The sequence below is a fragment of the Opisthocomus hoazin genome, chromosome 2, assembly GCF_030867145.1.
Source record: "Opisthocomus hoazin isolate bOpiHoa1 chromosome 2, bOpiHoa1.hap1, whole genome shotgun sequence".
In the NCBI taxonomy this organism is placed as follows: domain Eukaryota; kingdom Metazoa; phylum Chordata; class Aves; order Opisthocomiformes; family Opisthocomidae; genus Opisthocomus; species Opisthocomus hoazin.
In genome coordinates this window covers 132,017,744-132,036,162 of record NC_134415.1, presented here as the reverse complement: position 1 = coordinate 132,036,162, position 18,419 = coordinate 132,017,744, and the positions used below count along the sequence as shown (strand labels likewise).

The window sequence follows — 18,419 nt, the reverse complement described above, 5'->3', positions numbered from 1 at the left end:
GACCAGCACCCCCAGGGCCTTCTCCGCCGGGCAGCTCTCCAGCCGCTCCTCCCCAAGCCTGGAGCCTTGCGTGGGGTTGGTGTGACCCAAGCGCAGGACCGGGCACTCGGCCCCATTCGGCCTTTAGAAGCATGAGCACAGAACACGTTATAGTACAACTGGAAACTTCATCCCTTCCCTGCCTCCCACCAAACTTCTCTTTGCAGACTATATTCCAGAAAATCCCTTTCAGAATATTCAGTCCGGAACACTCAGCTCTACACGCTCTTCCGTTGCTGTTCCCACGTGCACGTCTGTTAACACGGGCAGGACTCTGTGAACTTCTTTTCTAATCACCTGTGATTCAACACTCCAAATCCCTCATCAACTGTGGACACAAAGTTGTTGGTTATTTTTTTCTTTGAGGAAGGAAAAACAGAGCAATCCAATTGTAAAACTTGACTTTAATTGACCATGCTTGCCATTATCTTCCATAAAACAAAAAGGGTTTATCCCTTAGCTTTGTCACTTTTGCTGTTTTTTAAAAAAATTTAAATTAGGGACTAGGCTTCCTCACTGTTTGCTTTATGGCAAAACACCCTCTTCATTCCTCCACCTCTTAAATGAAGTGAAAATCTGCACTTGAAAGCAGCAAAGCTGAAAAAGACTAAAAAATACTTCACACTTGCAGTTAGTAACTAATTACAGTACAGTTATTATGATTTTAAGTGTTTTGTAACTACAGTACACACTTTACACATCCAATCTTGCTAAAATTCCATTAATTTTCAGAGAGATACAACTGGCCACACAAAATTCCACAACAGATATCACATTAAAAGGTCTCCAACCATTTCTTCCAGATTCAGGTTGCCTAAAAATCTTCATTGGCATTAAGTAAAACAGATTTATAAAAATGTTTAAGCACAGCTGATAAGTTAAAATACTTTCACTCGGCCTACTAGCCCTCAAAAACCCACAGGACTGGAAAAGACCCATGAAATTATTTAAGTGCAGCCACAGTTTATCAGTGGAAACCTGTTTAATCACTAAATGAAAGATACACAATACAGTCATGATTTCTTCTCCCTGGTACTCAAGGGAACAACAACAGAAAAGTACTAACTCAATACAAACGCTATGAAGTCAAATCCTTACCACCCGAAAACATAACCCTGAAACCACAAAGTAAAAAAAAAAAGTAGCAGTGAGAGATAACGGTAGGAGAGTCAGGCTGTGCAGCGAGCAGAATGCTGAAACCCAGCCCTTCACACCTGCTGGGAAATTGTCTCCCTTTCTATCAGGTGATGGAGTCCGTAACTACAACGGTAGTGTCAACACCGCAGACTGCCTGTCTGAGCCAAGGGAATTATCGACCTTTCCCTTTAAAAGAAATTCTAGGCAATTATTTGCAGAGTGCCCTATTTCAATACATCAGTTAGACTCTATAGAAGCTTGTAACGGACCAACCACGTGAAGCCAGACTCTCTGAAGTATGCAGACAGCGTTACGGGCTGCGCACACTCGTTAAGGCACCAACTAATCCCCAAGTTGTCGGTTTAAACTTCAAGACTTGATTTTCTGCCTCTTCAAAAACCTGTCAGCTTGCACAACATACAATAGCTAATATATGACCATGGCTAAAAAGAATACTAGATCGCCATTCCTAATGCCACCCTGTGGTACTGAGAGTGTAATATAATTAATCTGATGGAAAAATTATGCCTTTTTATCAACGCTTTACGATATTGGAAAAGCCCTTGTTTTTCTATTATGGCTTCTTCCTAAGTTTTCTATACCATTCATCACTTAACTTCTTAAAACTTCTATTACTATTGAAACATCTAGGTTCTGTGTTAAACCACAGGCCTGAACGTATTGGCTGCAACACATCAAGGAACTCACCGTTCCAGACAACCCACAGCCCAAGACAAGCAGCAGTCTGCTGCAAACAAACAGAGAGTTTGAGACAATGCTGATCGGCCTGCCAGCAGACCAAACGCTGTCGTGGCTTCTGCCTTCAGCCCAACAAAAACTTTAACGAACAATGGGGTGGCTGTCACAAGGCGCTCACACAGAGGTCTGATGATGTGCCCTCTTAAATGTGAGATCGTGTAACGAGCAGGCGACAAACTCCAGCACCCCAAACACCAGAGTGGGGAGCTCCCTTCTCGGTACTGAACAAGACCCCAGCAGCAGACTGGGGATAGATCATCAAACAGCTATAAACTGCAGACAAGAATCCTATGTATGATAACAATAAAAAGCAGAAACCCAAAGAGCATTTAAATACGACAATACTGTCTTAGCAATCAGCTAAGCAAGCTGCCTCTGGAGTAGCATCCTGGACAGACGAAAGCATAGCAAGAATTTAAGGGTCACAGGAACGATGCTGCTGGTAACATGACATTTATGGACTAGTCTGGAAAGGAACTTCAGAAAAGCCTGTAGCACAGGCCACGGACAGCCTTCGCAAAACCTGCATGTTCTGGTGAGAGGTTACTGCTCATTCTGCCCTGCACTGTCCACAGTGATTAATTTTCTCTAAAAAGGAAGCCTTTGGGTCAGCAACACGTTTGTCCTTTTATCTAAATTCCCCATTAATCAAAAACGTGCTTCAGAGAAGAGGAAACACGAAAAGCAACAGTTTCAAACCAATGCTTTTGGGTCACCCCCTTTCCTTCGGGTGTACGTTAAGATCTCATCTAGCAGCACAGCATCACAAACTCTCATCAGGGAAAAGAAAGAAGGGGGCGTGGGAGGGAGAAAAATACAAACAAAAATCGCAATTCTTCAGTCCAGCCTTTCCCAACTTTTAAAACAGGGAACTGAGACTTCTGGCTTTTTGAACCACTGGTTCAGGCCCGTGGAACGTTTGTTTTGTCACCGGGCAGCCACACCAGACAGAGCATCAGACTACACAGTCAGCTTTAGGAACCAGAGAAACCAGAAGCACCAAGCATTTTCAAAGGGAGGTAACGCACAACTACTGACCACAATCTACCTTAATAACTCAGATTCTGTTAGATGTGCATTTTCAAGCAGCACAGAGACAACTTTCAAAGTATCCTTGTGCTATCCAGCCCGTTCTGGGTGGCTCACCGACCTCCTCTGAAAGAAGACAGCACTACACTGGTGCTCTGCGTACCACTCAGGGTCTCCTAGGCCTCCGCAGGGATATCCATCAGCTTCACCTCCCCCAGCTACAGGATCCGCTGCACGAGGATGTAATTGCGCAGGGTTTGTTAAATACAGGACTGCATCGCACACAGGAATAGTTTTACACGTGCAATACCTGACATAAAATGCAGAAATCACTACTTTACGCCGGAAGTTTGTCAGAAGTGAAAAACGTCGCTATCAGTTACGTCAGCGCGAACAAACCGGTACCTGAGATCGGTTACACAACGCGAGTTTCTAAGCGCGGTACCACAGGCAGTCACTACAGAGCACGTCACCTGAATCACTCCGCGAAGTCTCTCTGGGCAACTTCCACTTTCCCCGGCTCAGCTCCTTCTTCCAACATTTAAAGACAACCTAAAAAGATGGGGGGGAAAACACCAAGTTATTTTTTCCACGCGAGACAGGGTTTCCCACAGCAAAACAACACCTCCTCCCTGTTCCGCCGTTACAACGGCGAACACGCCGCTCTTGCCCCGGTTGTGCCTCCCGCTGATCACAAAGAGACGAAGCCTCGCAGCTTCCGCGTCTACGCGAGCATCTGTCAGCTCCGACGGAACGCAGCCAGAACCCACCCGGGCGCCGGGACGGCCCCCGCTGCCCACCGACCGGCAGCGAGGACCTTCCCGAGGTACCCCCCCGCCCCTACCCTCCAGGCCTCCCGCGGGGCTCGGCGCTTCCTCCGCGCCAGGCCCGGCAACCGCCGCCACCGCAGCCCCCGGGGCTGAGGCGAGGGGCTCCGGCTGGGCGCTGCCTCCCAAGCCCGCGCAGGCAGGAGGGGGGCGTCCCGGGCCCGCCGGTCCCCGCACCCTGCCCGGGGCAGCGGGGGAGCCCGCAGAGGGCCCGCCCCGGCCCCGCCTGCCCGCGTCCCGCCGAGCACGCACCTCTACCGGGGGGGGGGTCCCGGGGCTGACGGGTGCGGGACGCAGCGCCCGGGGGTTGGAGGGGGGAGCTCCGGCCGCCGGTGGCTGCACAGAGGCGCGCGGCCAAACGCCTCAGCCTCCCCGCTCCAACGGTCCCCGGCCGCCTCGCGGCGCCCAGCCAATCCCAGCACGCCTCCGCAGGGGCGCGCGCACTCTCGCCAATCTGAGCCCGCGCTCACCTCACCTCCCTCCCCACCCCTCGCGCCGCCTTCAGCCAATCGGAGGGCGAGAGCGCCCGCCCCGCCCCTCCCACTCCGCGCGACACCGCCCAACCGCCAATCAGGAGGCAGACGCTTCCCCGGCGGCGGACGTGCGTCCGCTCATCCCCGCGCGCGCTCCTCCCCCCTCCTTGCGCCAACGGGCCCCCGGAGCGCGCTTTTGCTCTCCAGCCAATCAGCGGCCGGCGCCGCCTGGCGCGCTCCCGTCGCTGCCTCAGGGGCGCAGCGGGGACGCGCAGGCGCAGTGCGCGCCGCTGAGGAGACGGCTCGGCCCCCGGCACCGGGCAGCCCGGTGCCGGGGGCCGAGCCGTCTCCTCAGCGGCGCCTGAGGTGCCTCTAAGAGCTGTGTGGAGCGGCGAGGCGGCTCCTTAAAGCCATTTAAACGCCTGGAGGTAACAGTGGAAGCCCTGTGCTGAGCCTGAGGGCGATCAGTCAGTGGGGCAGGGGGAGGCCCGGCACGGGTGGGCTCTGGCGGAGCGCTCCGTGGTGTTGCTGTGGCTCCGAAGAGCAGAGTGTAGGGTGGGTGGGTAGGTGGATAGGTATGGAAGGCCCGCGGCGGGATCAGGCCGCGCTCCTGTGTGCCGAGTTGTGGCCTGGGTTTGCTCACGGGAGTGTGGGGTGGGTGTGTGCTTTGCTGGGTAAAAAACTGACTGAATGGCTGAGCGCAGAGGGTGGTGGTGAATGGAGTTGAATCCAGCTGGCGGCCAGTCAGGAGTGGTGTTCCTCAGGGCTCAGCTTTGGGTCCGGCCTTGTTCCACATCTTTATCAATGGTCTGGATGAGGGGGTTGAGTGCTCCCTCAGTGAGTTTGCAGATGACACCAAGCTGGGCGGGAGTGTTGATCTGCTGGAGGGCAGGAAGGCTCTGCAGAGGGGTCTGGACAGGCTGGATCGATGGGCCGAGGCCAACTGCATGAGGTTCATTCAACAAGGCCAAGTGCCGGGTCCTGCCCTTGGGTCACACCAACCCCACGCAAGGCTCCAGGCTTGGGGAGGAGCGGCTGGAGAGCTGCCCGGCGGCGAAGGCCCTGGGGGTGCTGGTCGGCAGCCGGCTGAGCAGGAGCCAGCAGTGTGCCCAGGTGGCCAAGAAGGCCAACACCATCCTGGCTTGTACCAGCAATGGGGTGGCCAGCAGGACTGGGGCAGGGATCGTGCCCCTGTGCTGGGCACTGGTGAGGCCGCAGCTCGGGTGCTGTGCTCAGCTTTGGGCCCCTCACTCCAAGAAGGACCTGGAGGGGCTGGAGCGTGTCCAGAGCAGGGCAGCGAGGCTGGGGAGGGGGCTGGAGAACAAGTCTGATGGGGAGCGGCTGAGGGAGCTGGGGTGGATTTGGTCTGGAGGAGTCTGAGGGGGGACCTCATCACTCTCTGCAGCTCCCTGAGAGGAGGGGGCAGTGAGGGGGGGTTGGGCTCTGCTCCCCAGTAACCAGCGATGGGACGAGAGGCGATGGCCTCAAGTTGTGTCAGGGGAGGTTCAGGTTGGAGATTAGGAAAAACTTCTTTCCTGAGAGAGTGGTCAGGCCTTGGCCCAGGCTGCCCAGGGCAGTGGGGGAGTCCCCATCCCTGGAGGGGTTCAAAAACCATGGGCTGTGGCACTTCAGGACATGGTTTAGCAGGCGTGGGGGTGTTGGGTGGATGGTTGGACTTCATGATCTTAGAGGTCTTCTCCAACCTTAATGATTCTGTGATTCTATGATTTTATGATGAGTTGCAAGATTGGGCTGGGGCTCTGCGTGGATAGAGGCCCGGGGCCTGGGAGAGAGGGAAGGCTGCAGGATGGAACGGGCCCGCTGCCAGCCCCTCAGCAGCCATCGCCAAAGCAGGACCCCCCATGGAAGGTCAGACGCTGGTGCAGTGCCGTAGCTCTCTGTCAGTGTGTCTTGCTGTGATGATGCCTTCAGCAGCCCTTGTGAGCTGGGAGGCCAGCTTTGGCTTGTAAGGAACTGTGCACTTCAAGGATGTGTCACTTGTACACCAGGGGAGTCTTCTAAAAGCACCCTGCTGTGTCTCGCAGCTTCTCCCACCAGAGGAAGAGCAAGTTTTTCAAATGTCGATCTACCCTGCTCCATTCTTTGACCATCTGTGTCTGGCTGGGTAACGCTACAGCATAGCAATCAGCGATACTGCAGCTTGGCTTGCTGGCAGCCAGTCGTAGTACAACCAGTCACAGCCATGGCTGGGACGTGAGTGTTTTCTGAGGAAGATTGGACAGGACAGGCATCTGTTCCAGCCTCTGCTCAGCCTCCCCGTGTGGAAATGCCATGGTTCACTCTGCAAAATGTTTTCTGTGCCTGTGGGAAAGGAGCAGGATTCTTGCACTGTGTGTGGCGAGGAAGGACTTCTAACATTTTGCATGTGTGGGAGTGAGATGCTTTGTCGTGAGGGAATAGGAAAATTAGAGGAGAAGAAATGCTGCTTAGACGTTCTAGCTAGCACTGCGTTAATGTTTATTCTGAGATGTCTGTGTGCAAATGAAACGAGATGGTTTTTTCCCGAATCCTGGAGTCAGGCCCGCTAGCAGCAGTGGAACCGCATTTGGCAGAGGTGGTGTGGAGGGCTGTTTCTGCTGGCTGCATCTACGCTAGTAAATTAAGTTGCAGCAGGATGTAGGCATTGGCACTGGAATTTGATGGTGCTGTTTAACTGCTGGAACAGTTAAGTGACCAGTGTATTTTAGTGTGTGTATCACAGAATCACAGAATCCCAGCATGGCAGGGGTGGGCAGGGACCTCTGTGGGTCACGCAGCCCAACCCCCTGCCCAAGCAGGGTCACCCAGAGCAGGGGGCACAGCACCGCGGCCAGGCGGGGCTGGAATATCTCCAGAGAAGGAGACTCCACAGCCCCTCTGGGCAGCCTGGGCCAGGGCTCCGGCACCCTCAGAGGGAAGAAGTTCTTCCTCGGGTTCAGCTGGAGCTTCCCAGGCTTCAGTTTGTGCCCGTTGCCCCTTGTCCTGTCGCTGGGCACCACTGCAAAGAGTCTGGCCCCGTCCTCCTGACACCCACCCTGCAGATATTTATAAACATTTATTAGATCCCCTCTCAGCCTTCTCTTCTCCAGGCTGAACAAGCCCAGCTCCCTCAGCCTTTCCTCGTAGGAGAGATGCTCCAGTCCCCTCCTCATCCTCGTAGCCCTGTGCTGGACTTCCTCCAGTAGCTCCTCATCTTTCTTGAAGTGGGGAGCCCTCCAGCCCAATTAATGTTCTCCCAAACATCCTCCAGGCAATTCTGGGCAACTCGTGTGGGATAGGGGCCATTCCCGGTAGGCAGTTTGGGTAGAATCACCGTTCTGTGCAGTCTGACCGGTTTGAGTAGTGCGGCCGCAGCCCATTCCGTGCCGTACGACCTCACGCCTGTGAATAACCCCCGGGCAGGTTGCACGTGCAAGTCTAAGCGCCGCTGCGGAATTCAGTCCGTACGGAGTGGCTTCCCTGAGGCTCTCTGCAGGGCGTGCAGCGCAGCGAGTGTCACCTCTCCTTGTATGACAACGCCTTAAATTATATCTGTGTGGCCTTTCACTGACGCTAGTAACTCCAGGTCCTGTACGGCGGAGCCCAGAGCGGAGCGCGTTAGGCCAGCTGCGATCTCGCCGGTGCTGAGAGAGGGGAAGGGTCGCCTCCCTCCATCTGCCAGCGACACTCTGCTTAATGCAGCCTGGGTCACTGTTGACCTCCTTTGTCCCAAGGGCACACAGCTGGCCCCCAGCGCCCCAGGGCCTTTTCTGTCAAGCTGTCTGCCAGCTGGTCGCCCACCAGCCTGTTCTGGTACATGGGGTTGTTCCGCCCGAGTGCAGGACTTGGTATTGCCCTTTGAACTCAACGAGGTTCTTCTATGCCCATTTTTCCAGCCTGGTGAGGCACCTCTGAACAGTGGCACAGTCATCCGGAGGATCAACCACTCCTTCCAGTTTTCTGTCCTCTACAGACTTAGAATCATTGGATCACAGACTGGTTTGGGTGGCAAGGGACCTTTGAAGGCCACACAGTCCAACCCCCTGCCATGGGCAGGGACATCTCCAACCAGCTCAGGGTGCTCAGAGCCCCATCCCACCTGGCCTGGAATGGTTCCAGGGACGGGGCATCTCCCATCTCTCTGGGCAGCCTGGGCCAGGGTCTCACCACCCTCAGCATGAACAAGTTCTTCCTTAGCTCCAGTCTGAATCTCCCCTCTTTCAGTTTAAAGCCATCACCCCTTGTCCTGTCACTTCAGGCCCTGCTAAAAAGCCTGTCCCCAGCTTTCTTACAAGGCCCCTTTATATTTTGAAAGGCCACGCTAAGGCCTCCCCGGAGCTGAACAACCCCAAAGGGCTGGGGTTGGCTTGCTGACTTTGTACACTGTCCCATCATCTAGAGCATTAATGAAGATGTTAAATGTCTGGACCCAGTACCAAGCCCCAGGGAACACCACTAGGGACTGGCCTCCAACTGGACTTTGTGCCACTGCTCCGAACCCGCTGAGCCTGGCAGTTCAGCCAGCATTCAGTCCACCTCACTGTCCCTCTCTCTAGTTTGTACTTCACCAGTTTCTCTCCGAGTGTGTTATGGGAGAGAGTTTGAAAAGCTGTGCTAAAATCAAGGTAGACATCCACTGCTCTGCCCTCGTCACAGATGGCTGGCAGGCTGGGCACTTCACTGCAGAAGGCTGTAAGGTTGGTCTGGAACGATTTTGTCTTCACTGTCTTAATCACCTTCTTGCTCTTCATATGCTTCAAAATGGTTTCCAGACTTACTTGCTACATCACTTTCTCAGGGACTGAGGTGAGGCTGGCTCTGCCTTGCCCTTCCTGAAGGTAGAGGTGACGTTTGCTTTTGCCCACTGCTCAGGAACATCACCCCATCACCATGATCTTTCAGGCAGGGTTGGGAATGGCCTCGCGCTGGCATCAGCTGGCTCCCTCGGTCCCGAGTGGGCACCGCCAGCGCCCGGCGGAGGCAGAACAGGCTGTTCTCTTCCCATCTGAAGTGCTCTGGGTTGCTCCCTGTAAGAAGGACAACATAGTCACGTTGGTGTGTGCTTAGTCTTTTGGCCTAAAACCTTTCCTTGACAAAGAGGAAACCAAGCCTGGGCTGTGGCCCAAACCACAGTCGCTGCCTGCGAGGGGAGATTAATGGACACGGTTTGCACAAAAATCTTTCCATTCCCTCGTGGTCTTGCAGTAAAGTTGCCCCCAAGATGTCAACATCCGTCTGCCCAGTATTGCTCCACTCTAGGTCATGGCCTCTCCAAGCCATTCCGGGGGCAAAGAAAGGAGGAACGGCAGCATTAGTACAGAGGATATTTGTGCAGCTAAACTAAAACAGCAGCGGGAAGTGTGCAGGGAGGGTGCGTCGTGTAGAGAACAGAATCACAGAATCACAGAATGGTAGGCGTTGGCAGGGACCTCTGTGGGTCACCCAGTCCAACCCTCCTCCCCAAGCAGGGTCACCTACAGCAGGCTGTAGAGGACCTTGTCCAGGCGGGTCTTGAATATCTCCAGAGAAGGAGACTCCACAGCCCCTCTGGGCAGCCTGGGCCAGGGCTCCGTCACCCTCAGAGGGAAGAAGTTCTTCCTCATGTTCAGACGGAACTTCCTCTGCTTCAGTTTGTGTCCATTGCCCCTTGTCCTGTCACTGGGCACCACTGAAAAGAGTTTGGCCCCATCCTCCTGACACCCACCCTGCAGATATTTGTAAGTATATATTAGGTCCCCTCGCAGCCTTCTCTTCTCCAGGCTGAACAAGCCCAGCTCCCTCAGCCTCTCCTCGTAGGAGAGATGCTCCAGTCCCCTCCTCATCCTCGTAGCCCTCCGCTGGACTCTCTCCAGTAGCTTCTCATGTTTCTTGAACTGGGGAGCCCAGCACTGGACACAGCACTGCAGATGGGGCCTCACCAGGGCGCTGATGTGGTCTCAGGAAAATGAGCTGCGGGTATCGCTAGCGCATGCGAGAGCGGCTTGTGTTGCGGAGGTGCAAGAGCTGGAGCAACAGCCATCCTGCTCCCGCCCAGCCCAGCTGATTTGCTGGGTAGGACCTTAGACTTGGGACACTATGGACACAACGCGTTTTCCTCTGCTTGGCCTGGGGACCAGGAGCCACTTTGTAACGTGGATTAGAATGAAATTATTCCATTATATAAGATGAAAATTTAAGCAGCTGCAGGGTTGGATAGGGAGGTTATGAGTGTTAACAGTGTCCTCATGTTGGACTTTGGTGACTAAAGAGCTATTTAAATGCCTGTATCCTCTTTGTGAATCTAGCCCCCTGAGCGGGGTGTGTATCATCTAGCTTGAGAAATCTAAAAATGAGATTAGTCTGGTCCCGGCACTCTGGGCTCCCTTCACAGTCAAGTAAATCGGTACCTTTGTACAGCAGTTCATATGACCCGCCTTAAGCACCTGCCTTGTGGTGACGTGACTTGCCCTCTGGATCCTGTCAGCATTGACTACAGGGGAAATCAAAACTAGCTCAGATTTAGGCATCTAAATGAAAGATGCCAAAGTTAAGGCAAATGAATCCCATGTCGTGTTTCTGTCACCATATCAGCATCTAGTGCACTCCACAGCCTCACCCTTATGGGTCACAATTTCTGAAGGGGTGCAGCAGGTACAGTCATGCCTTCCCGAACTGAGATAACCCAGATCAACAGGTCTGTTTTTATCCTTGCTGTGTTGAATTTCAACATCAACTACCTGCAATTAAGTGAAGTCCTCTGTAAAAAATTGCGCAGTGCGTTGTGCAGTGCTACATTCAGTCCCATGAAGTGACAGAATTTGGAAAGAAATACTGTCACTATAAAAGTGGATTGAGACAGAGTGAAGGCCAGGAAGTGTGCCACCGTATTTAAAAAAGGAGAAATTATCATAGAATCATAGAATCATAGAGGGGTAAGGGTTGGAAGAGACCTTGAAGATCATCTGGTTCCAACTCCCCTGCCATCAGCAGGGACATCTTCCACCAGCCCAGGGTGCTCACAGCTCCATCCAACCTGGCCTTGAACCCTGCCAGGGAGGGGGCAGCCACAGCTTCTCTGGGCAGCCTGGGCCAGGGCCTCAGCACCCTCATGGGGAAGAATTTCTTCCTAATATCTCATCTCAATCTGCCCTCTTTTAGTTTAGAGCCGTTCCCCCCTTGTCCTATCACTGCACACCCTTGTGCAAAGCCCCTCTCCACCCTTCCTGTAGCCCCTTCAGGTACTGGCAGCTGCTCTAAGGTCCCCCCGGAGCCTTCTCTTCTCCAGGCTGAACAGCCCCAGCTCCCTCAGCCTGTCCTCGCAGGAGAGGTGCTCCAGCCCTCGGATCATCTTCGTGGCCTCATCTGGCCCCGCTCCAACCCATCCATGTCTTTCTTGTGTTGGGGGCTCCAGAGCTGGACGCAGGACTCCAGGTGGGGTCTCAGGAGAGCGGAGTAAAGGGGCAGAATCCCCTCCCTCGCCCTGCTGGCCACGCTGCTCTGGATGCAGCCCAAGACACGGTTGGCTTTCTGGGCTGCAGGCGCACATGAGCAATGTATATGAGCAAATATATGAGCTTGCAGAGAGTCCTCACTCTGTGTTCAGACCCTGTGGGCAGGGACAGCCATGCCCAGCTCCTCAACAAAGTGAGACAAGCTAGAAGCCAAGGCTGAGCGCAAGTGCACTGACCAGGGCCTCTCATACAAGGAAGACATCAACAACCAGGAGTGAGCTGAGCTGAGGGCCACCGAGATGCTCAGGGGACTGCAGCGCTTGCCCTGTGAGGAGAGGCTGAGGGACTGGGGCTTGTTCAGGCTGCAGAAGAAAAGAGGTTGAGGGACACCTGATAGCCACCACCCTGCTCCCACAGGGAGGCCAGCAGGAAGGTGGAGCCAGGCCTGTCACAGTGGTGCAAGGCAGGAGGATGAGAGAAGACGGGCAAGAGTCAGATGGGGTGTAAGGAAAAACTTTCTCCTCATGAGGACAGTCCAGCGGTGGAGCAGGGGCCCAGAGAGGTTGTGCCTTCTCCATCCCTGGACATTTTCAAGACGTGGCTGGCCAGAGCCCTGAGCGAGCTGTTAGAGGCCAAGCTGCTCTGCCCTGAGCTGGAGGTTGGACTGGAGACCCCCCGAGGTCCCTGTCAGCCCGAATTATGCTGTGATCCTCTGACTGTGTCCAGACTCAGGTGTGCTGCTCTGCAGTCTTTACATTCCACGAGCCATAGCAGAATTTAGGTGTGAAGGGACTGCTGGAGGTCATTCTGCTCCAAGCCATTACTCGGTGGAGGACCAAACCCATAGAGACAACTTTAAAGCTAGATCAGACTGCTTCAGTTTGTTTTTAAAGTAGTTTTCTCCTGCCAGAGATGCTGGTTTATCTAAGTTACAGATTTAAATTTAAAGCTTGAATTAAACTAACAGAGAAGGGGAGCAGCTGTTTATGACATTTGTCAGTCTTTAACATTTTGTTAGAAAATGATCATGTCTCTCTTGGCTGATGGATTTTTCTTAAAAAAACCCTCTGGCTTCTTTAAATAATAAAGCAGTTTGGTCACCTCTCATTCATAACTGAAGGAGATACTGTTTCCCAGTGACACATCTTTCTGTTTCATGTTCTTATAATGGAATCTAATTTCCTGCTTCCTTAGGGAGAAATAGGAACAGGAACATATTCCCATTTTTAAGTGTAGCACCAGAAAATTAGATTAATTTGTCAGTTCTGAGTAGTGACATAATAGGTAGTGTTACAGTGTCTTTTGCCATGTCTAGGGAAGTTAGACACTCGGTAGGCTCAGCACGTGCAGAATCTGTCCTATGCATATGTGTAGTAGTTGAGTACAAACCTATTTCCTTGGTTTTCTCTGTGAACGACGCTGGCAACCCGCAGTAAATGGAATCTAGCATTACCATTTACACTTAGTGAAATACATTTAAAACCATCCTGACTAAGAATTAAATTTATCATCGTCAATGTAAAATTTATCCTTTCTCAGTAAATTGCTTCTTCCTGATGCTGCTACTTTGTTTTCTGGACCAGGGATAACAAGTATTTGGAGAACCCATTTACCTCACATCTAGGTATGAGCTTACTGGTTCGAATTTGTGAGAGACAGAAAATGTCACACTCAAGAAATCCATATGAAGAAAGTACCAATGCTTAGAAATGCCCCGCTGCCATTTTCAACTGCTTCCCATTGCTACAACTTAAAAATATCTGTGTATAGAAGCTAGATATTAAAAAAAAAAAAAAAGGATTTTTCCTTCAATCTGTGTAGATACAAATTCTTTTTGCATTTGTGGGCAACAGATGTGTGCATCAAGAGGAGAGTAAAACCTTACAGACACTTCTTAATTCAAAACGTCATTTTCTTTAAATGGTGAATAAGTGGATTTGAGCCGGCAATATCAAACAGCTCTTGCAAGCTCACAGTGTTCCTCTTTCGGATGCAGAAAGAGCTACATAAAAAAGCCCAAGAGGCTGAAGACATTCTGCTGTGGGAGTATGCTTTGATGATACCAGTCTGACAGAAGTTTTTGTCGGAAGAATGTACTCAGCATTCCAGAATAGTGGTACTAGTTTAAAAATAACATGAAATTTGGCATAGGAAATATTTTCCCCCTAGCTGAGATCTTCAGCTTCAGTGTCATCATACGTCATTTCATTGTGAACGAAACATAAAAGGAAGCCTCGGATGATGTCACTTCAGATCTGAGCACAAGATTGAATTTGTATTTTGGGGCTGTTGCAAAGACGTTAAGAGGAAAAAAAGCAAGCCCCAAAGCAGGTGATTGTAGATGTAGCACGTTTATGATATTCTTTAACTTTGTGTTCTAGTAGAAGAGCATCCTACTTGCTTGGAATACAGTGTTCATGGTGCAAAGAAAGTAAATCTTGAAGGGACCTCTTTCTGTCCTGTGGAAAGACAAACATGCGCATCGTGTTTGTCTCATGGAACAATACACCTGTAACACATGCTTGTCAAACCTGGCTCAGAAAACTTCAGGCAATGGAAAATTCGTAATCTCCCTAGGTGATCTACTGCAGTGTGAAATTAGTTTTACCATTAGAGAGTTATTTCTGTGCTACTCTTTGTCCTTCCTCCATTGGCGATTGAGCAGCTTGGCTCCTTTCCTCTTTACAGTTTTTTCTAGATTGCTGTGATGTTCCTTCAGCTTTCTGAAGGGTGGGTGTCAGGAGGATGGGGCCAGACTCTTTTCAGTGGTGCCCAGTGACAGGACAAGGGGCAATGGGCACAAACTGAGGCACAGGAAGTTCCGTCTGAACATGAGGAAGAACTTCTTCCCTCTGAGGGTGACGGAGCCCTGGAACAGGCTGCCCAGGGAGGTTGTGGAATCTCCTTCTCTGGAGATATTCAAGACCCACGTGGACAAGGTCCTGTGTAGCCTGCTGTAGGTGACCCTGCTTCAGCAGGAGCGTTGGACTAGATGACCCACAGAGGTCCCTTCCAACCCCTACTATTCTGTGATTCTGTGATTCTCACGTTTAAACAGCAGCCCTCCTTGTAGAGCTTGTTTTCTATGCAGAAGTGCCCAGCTGCTCTTCTCCAGACTCTTGTCTAGTTGGCCCACTCATCCTTCAACCTTGGTTCCCAAAACAAGAGCCAGGTCAGTGCCATCCTGATGCCGTGCTCAGGAAAGAACCACTCCACCAGACTCACAAATAATACTCCTATTTATGCAGCCCAGTATTATGAGTTCCTTTTTCTCGAGTATGATGTTTGAAACAACTCCCACCTTTTCTTACAGAGCACTGCCGCCCGTCCTGTCCCGCTGCTGCGTGTGTGTAGTTGATTGTACCTACATGCATTTGTCTGTGCTGACTGCTGCTGCTATGCTTTTCCTACTAGTCCTTTAAAAAACGCTCAGCACAGGTCTGAAGGCAAATCAGAATACAAAATACATCAGTACCTCTTTGCTCCAGTTCAGTGTCCCAGCACGTCTTTGGAACATTACCGTAACTTCAATTTACAAGTCTCTGTATTCAGAGACCTCCAGCAGAGAATCAGGTGTTCGTTTCGTTTTCCATTACTAAATATTCAGCACTAAATGGAATTTTAAAAGCAAAACAGCTTTTAGGACTATTCAGCTCAGTTTCCCTACCTTAGTGTTTTGGACCAGCTTCAGGCAAGGTAGGAAAAGGTTTTCAGTAGGTGTGATGGGAGAAGGCTAAACCAAATTTAGCAGAGGTGAAGAAGAAATGGAAACAGAAAAAAGCTTTGTGTGGAGAAGGGGTGAAGGATTTGCAACGTCAGTAATAGTAGAAGTTGCGTAGCAATGTAAATAGCTTACTTTTTCCATTATTCTGAAGTAAAAAGAAGTATTTTCCACAGGCTATATTTGTTTTTCTCAGCAGTACAAGACCATTATGGCTTCTGTCTAAAAGAACCACAAAGAAACAAGACAAGGGGTGCAGTAGGAGCTGCCCACTACAACACTGTGAGTAATCTGCAGTGAAATCTCAGCTAATGCTGAGGCAGCACACTCAAACCAGAGTCATTTCAAGGGCAACTGTTTTCTCAAAGATAAATTGTGCAAAATACAGAAAAAAATTTCAGAGAGGGGAGTGGCGCAGGGAAGAGACAGTGGCACTATCTTTTATGTCCTTCCCCTTTTACAACTGTTGCTATCTTAGCAAAGTGGCAAAATTTGCTTAAAATTCATTTGCAGCTTCTGATGTCTTGAAACAGAGGTAAGATGTCTCAGAAGATAACCAGTGACTTTAAGATCTCCAGCAGATACTTGGTTTCGGTCCAGTCATTGACTGAAAATCACCTTTCTGTTACACTTGTGGGGAAATCGATGGTGCAGAAAGATGTTGGTCAGGCGTGACTCAAAAGCAGCACGTTCCAGCACAGGGTGAGTTGGATGCTTTTATTTATATGACATCTCCAAAGGTGACGTGGTGCACAAAGTTTAATGATTAGAAACGTAGAACTGGAAAGAATCCCTTGGATCATCAAGAACAGCTCCCTGATGTCACTAGCAATGTGTCGATAATTTAATTCATAAATTTATAAGGTTTAAAAGTGGTTAGATTTTCCAGCTGCCCACCTATTGGAAGGTGTTCCAAAATCCTACTTTTGTGTAGATGGAAGCCATTTTCTAACTTTCATTCAAATTTATCCACTGTTCAGAGCACTCCAATCCTATGCCAATGTTTCTTTAGTTCCAGTAGTTATTTTATCTATCTATCTATCTATCTATCTATCTATCTATCTATCTATCTATCTATCTGTCTATTTATTTATTTTGTGAATAGCAGTAGGATCGACCTTCATTTTGTTAAATTTCTGTCAGTGGTAGGTTCTCTAGTCCCCTGGTTAGACTTTCATAGACCCTGTTGCGCTGTGAATCACTGTTGTTGATTGTGGCTGATCAGCCAAGTGCTGCACTCTGCACAGATATGCTTAAATGTACTAGTACCTGTTACATTTACTTACTTATGTATGTCAAAAATTCTAAAAATTAAACTTACTGATGGCTAATTTTGAGCTCATTCTGCAGGTTTTCGTAGCCTCTTCAGGTAAGGAGCTCTAAATCATTTTTCTGTCATCCACAGGTTTGACAGTGCGGAGTTTTAATTCTTCCTCCAGATGGCTTAAGCCCACCTTTTCTCCGGTTGGTTTTTCTTTATTACAGAATCACAGAATCACAGAATAGTAGGGGTTGGAAGGGACCTCTGTGGGTCATCTAGTCCAACCCTCCTGCCGAAGCAGGGTCACCTACAGCAGGCTGCACAGGACCTTGTCCAGGTGGGTCTGGAATATCTCCAGCGAAGGAGACTCCACAGCCTCCCTGGGCAGCCTGGGCCAGTGCTCCGTCACCCTCAGAGGGAAGAAGTTCTTCCTCGGGTTCAGCTGGAACTTCCCAGGCTTCAGTTTGTGCCCATTGCCCCTTGTCCTGTCGCTGGGCACCACTGAAAAGAGCTTGGCCCCATCCTCCCGACACCCACCCTTCAGATATTTGTAAGCATTTATAAGGTCCCCTCACAGCCTTCTCTTCTTCAGGCTGAACAAGCCCAGTTCCCTCAACCTCTCCTCGTAGGGGAGATGTTCCAGTCCCCTCATCATCCTCATAGCCCTCCACTGGACTCTCTCCAGTAGCTCCTCATCTTTCTTGAACTGGGGAGCCCAGAACTGGACACAGTACTCTAGATGAGGCCTCCCCAGGGCAGTGTAGAGGGGAAGGAGAACCTCCCTCGCCCTGCTGGCCACACTCTTCTTGATGCACCCCAGGATCCCATTGGCTTTCCACCCAGAACACTGTAAACGTGTATAGCATCCTGGTGTGCCAGTTTGCTGGTATGTACCGAACCAGTGGCTTTTTTTGACTGAATGTGGTGGTTACTGTGTTATTATGAGCTCTTAAGCGCCGGTGAGGGATTTGGTGCTCTTAAGCACAGGAAACACAGACCTCGTGCCCTAGGACTGTGTGGGCACAGCCTTGCCAGGTCCCACTGGCTGGGTGGGTGCTGCTCTGATCATGGCCTGTTAAAGTGCCCGGTGATCGTACGGTATTGCCTACGCAGCTTACTCGGGCCCTCGTTTCTTATACCCTTCTGAGCTGGAAACTGCCTGCCAACCAACGATGTCTCCTTCCTTCTCTTGTCATTAATTATCCATACTTTGAAATGTTTTCTTCAACCAGGACTCATCTATTTGACATCTTTCATGGTGTCGGTCTCAAATAGTTCAAACTTTCTGAATTCCTTTCATAATTTTTATTTAATGTCTCCAGATGAAAGCTGGATTTCTTCTTTGAACACTGGCTCACTTTTCATTTTATGCTGTATCCCATTGTTGCTAGAAATGATAGCTGGTTACCAGGTCTAAGGAAAGAAAAAAGCAATTTTAGTATTTGTTTTTGAATTTTGAAAAGAAATTTCTCTACACTGTTTGTGTAGGTTCCAGTCTACCTTGTAGTCTGTATTCCTTTGTTGGATTCCTGAATAATATGGAAGGTAAAGACAAGACTGTTTGGTCTGATGCTCTTGGTAAGTATTTTATGAAGTGCAAAGCAGAACTTGTCTGTTCTGTCAATTCCTCGTTCTCTATAGTTTTCCATTTCTTCATTCTTCCATTTTTCTCTACTTTACCTCGTCATTCAGGTAGGAGTTAGGTGTTAATTCTGTGTTAAATCCTAAACATGCATCTTCACTGTTGATGGCTTTCAGCGCTTT

General features: G+C 50.4%; 1 protein-coding gene across 6 annotated transcripts in view; it reads right to left on the bottom strand.

Annotated features, from left to right (window-relative positions):
- Positions 1 to 4,212, bottom strand: part of DTNB (dystrobrevin beta) — a 228,928-nt gene extending 224,716 nt beyond the window's left edge. For all 6 annotated transcript variants that reach the window (XR_012763278.1, XR_012763279.1, XM_075415135.1 and 3 more), the window contains exons 1-2: positions 4,044 to 4,212; positions 3,438 to 3,516 (exon numbers count right to left, since the gene is read on the bottom strand). The gene's annotated coding sequence lies outside the window, so the exon portion shown is untranslated. The remainder of the gene's footprint in view (positions 1 to 3,437; positions 3,517 to 4,043) is intronic.
- Between the last annotated feature and the right edge of the window lie 14,207 nt (positions 4,213 to 18,419).